A 3770-nucleotide genomic window follows, 5' to 3' on the forward strand; every position below is an offset into this window, starting at 1 on the left:
GACAGGGACTGAAGTGTAGGCCGTCTGTGCCCATGTAATGAGAAGAATGATCTAAATTTTGCATCCTTCTGTTCAGCCATTTTTTTCATCAGTTCATTCATCTATTCAACTATTCAACAGCTATTTCTTGAGCACCCACCTGTGCTGGGCCCTGTGCTGGAGACTGGGGATATGGGAGTGAGAAAGATAGCCCGGGTCCTGCTCTCATGAAGGTAAGACCTGGTAGTAGACCAAGACTGAACTTCATTGGAAACATGTCATCCATCCTAGAAGGGCAGGGGATAGTCACCAGCTCTGTCTCTGTTTTACCATGTGACCTTGGGAAACTCTCTTGCCCTCTGAGCCTCAGGTTCGTTATCTGGGCTTTTGACCAGATGCTCTCCAAGATCTGTACCATTATTTCTTGTGGCCTCCAACCAAACATGACTGGCTGATCGGCAGCCATGTTTCTCTGCAACACAGATACATCTGGATTCCTAAGAAACACCTCCGGGGGACTTGGAAGTGGGTGAAACTATGTCATTGGGGGTGGTTTCACTAGGCATTCTGGCTTTCTTTCCATTCTTCCTTCATTTTTCTAAATCTCTGCTCTGTACTGGCTAGGCAAAGGAAGATGCATGCGCCGGCACTCTCAGCGTGTTTCTTCTGAGCCTAAGAGTGATAAGAGGAGGGGGGTGCAGCTTAAAGATTCTTTATCCATCCTGATCACTTTTCAGGGAACTAATCTAAAATCCAGGGGGCAAAGTAACTTGATTAAGATCCCACAGCAAAAAGGAATCAGTCTGGGGCCAAGATGTACACCGCCAGGCTTGCAGTGGCATGCCCCTCCTGAACCCAGCACGTTACCACAGTGTTCCCACATCCTGGGCACTTGGTCCTCATAGTCTAGGGGGAAAAGAGTGAACTGGGAGTCCGTGCTGTCTCACCGGTCCACTGTGCAGCCAAATCACTTAACCCCAGTAGCCTCAGTGCCACAGCTGCAAGCGGCCAGATGTCTTAACGCATAATGCTGTTGTGCAAACAGAATGCAGGTCAGTGGTCAGACGAAGAAGCTTTTAAACAACAGTGCTACATCCTTGCAAACCACTGGAATCAGTGTTGTGGAAATGGTAGCAGCAGTAATAGCCATAATAAATCATGAAAGATAAACTTCACCCAAGCCCATCAGGATTTTTGTCCATTAAATGTGTGGCCACCAAACTGCCTCTGTGGTGTCCACAAAATAATGTTTTGTAAAACTAGATTATACCTTTGAAGATTTCCGAAATATTCTAGGAACAATTGATATGAAGACTTGTGTACAAAACATAAGTGGATGTTGTCAGATCAGCAGCTCAGCCACGTAGGGCCTCTGCCACCACTTCCATCACGAATGTGACCCACCGAGGACTCCCCCATGTGCCATATATGTGTAGTTAGACCTCCCACCTGAGACTCTGACTTTGGAGCAAACTGACTTTCAGTGTTCATATCTGTGGCTCTAACGCATTGGACTTACTATTATCATTAGCATTATTATTAGCATGGAATTAGCATTAGCATTTTTGAGAGGGAAGGTTTTGCCTCCAAGTGGTTGATTCCCTGGTCTGTTATGGACATGCTATTTCCTCAGTTCAGGAAAATACCATTCTCAGAAAAATAGGAAAATTAATCATTGGATCCATCCAGTCCCCTATCCATCCAGCCCTTGGGAGAGGATTGATTTATGGAAAGTGCCAGCCTCAAAGTCAGAAAACCAGTTTCTGCAATTATGCTCCAAATTCCACAAATACCTGAGCCTCAGTTTTCTCCTTGAATACATGGAGCAAGTATCTTCTTTTTCCCCTCCTCATAAAGGGTTTTGAGAAGAAAATAAAAAGCAAAAGAAAAGTTTTATAAACATGGAATGTTTAAAAAGAATGAAGTACATACCAAGTAGTTGTATAATATAGAGAGAGACTAGCCAATACATAAGTCTTTATCTTGTGCCAGACACTGTTCTAAGCACTTTACATAAAATAAACACTATTGACTAGTAATAATAATAAAGAGTAAGTTTAATAGAGATTTATCCATATGGATGTTCACAATTTTCAAGCAGAGCATCAGCGCTTTTCAGCCGTCTCCACGCACAGCTGTGTCTCAATTCCAGGACAGGAAGTAGAAGAGTTGCTGGGCCATGTGACCTGTAGGAAAATCTGTGCAGACTGTTCTACCCCTACAGGGCCTTGAGCGATTGGCCCCTAACCCGAAGTCCTCAGTTCAGCAGATGGAAGAATAGTCTTTCCCACAGGGAAAGGGGAAGAGAGTGAAATTATTTGCTCTCCTTCTGATATAATTCCCCATGTCAGGATTATGGTGTCGGGTGCTGTCGTAAACCCCATGGATGAAAAGATAACTTAAAATGCACATTTCATTCCATGTGTGGGTATTTCAAAGGACCTCAGGGTTGATCAGGAATCAAGACGGTAATAACATGCCAGTTAGTTAAAGAACCAGAGGATTGAATGGCTTTGTTCAACTACTGCTGAACTGATGTGCCCACATATAGAAGATTTAAAATGTTGGCTGCCAGGCGCAGGAGCTAAATAAACCCACTTTGTTGTTGTTGTCTTTGTTTTCTTTCCTCAGAAGATAATATCTACCGTGTAATAAGTGGAAGTTTCTCCAACACAAACACCCACTAACAACTTCCATAAGGGATGGGGCCCAGCTGGGGCCAATAGAATGCGCGGTCTTGTCGATCATTGGTGAAGATAACACAAGAACTAAAAGAAGGAGGAGACTGCGCCGCAGGTGAAGGCCTACGGAGAAGCAGCGGGGCGCCGGGCGTGAGAAGCACAAGGAGCTGCAGAGGGCAGCGGCGCAGGACCCGGCGGGGGGCTTCCTGGAGAAGGAGGCGGCCACCGAGAGCCGGCCCCTCGACCCCTTCACGCCCAAGGCCGCCTCGGGGAACTACCCAAGCGATGCCCCACGGGGCCCACTACGGGCCCCGCACGCAAGGACAAGGACAAAGCGCTGCCCAGCGTCTGGATCCCGCCGCTGACCCCTGAGGAGACGGCCACGAATCAGGAGAAGCCGTCGCGCCTCGTGACCTGGCCCACGTTCTGGAAGCGCTGCGCATGTCTGCACGTCCCACCTGACGCCCGTGTGTTTCAGGCTGCTCCACAGCTCGGTGAACCGCGTGGGGCTCGTCAAGCGCGGCAAGCACTGCCTGTGCGCTGGGACCGGCGAGCCTGAGGAGCGCTTCGCCGAGCGCCGGGCTGCGGTCCTCTGGAGCCGTGGTCACTCTGGAACGCGTGGAGAAGCCGGTTCGCAAGGACCACGTGGACCCCGTGAACCGGAGAAGCTCCCGGACCGCGGCATCATCGTGTTGCAGCGGCTCCGGAGTGAAGCTGCAGGTGGAGAAGTCCAGGCCACTACGGTAGCTGGTGAGCACATCCTCCATTTTGTTAACTGAGCACGTCTTGTATGCCAGGTACTGTATCGGGTGCTAGCTGGTATTTTAAGGGGAATAACGTACTTTCTGCCCTCAATAATACCAAACTGCCTTTTCTTGAGTGCCAGGGTTGCTGGGCACTGTTGTTAAGTATCCTATATGTATTTGTTAATAGATCCTCATTAGCAGCCCAAGAGGTGGATGCTATTCAAAAAGTTTACAAATAATAAATGCTGGAGAGAGTGTGGAGAAACGGGAACCCTCCTACACTGTAAATTGGTGCAGCCACTATGGAGAACAGTATGGAGGTTCCTCAAAAAAACTAAAAATAGACCTCCCGTATGATCCAGCA

The 3770-nt window shown here is 48.1% G+C and overlaps 1 pseudogene; it reads left to right on the forward strand.

The window, feature by feature from the left end:
• Positions 1-1006: 1006 nt before the first annotated feature.
• On the forward strand, positions 1007-3407 carry LOC116741326 (annotated as a pseudogene).
• The last annotated feature ends 363 nt before the right edge of the window (positions 3408-3770 follow it).

The sequence above is a fragment of the Phocoena sinus genome, chromosome 16 (assembly GCF_008692025.1).
Source record: "Phocoena sinus isolate mPhoSin1 chromosome 16, mPhoSin1.pri, whole genome shotgun sequence".
In the NCBI taxonomy this organism is placed as follows: domain Eukaryota; kingdom Metazoa; phylum Chordata; class Mammalia; order Artiodactyla; family Phocoenidae; genus Phocoena; species Phocoena sinus.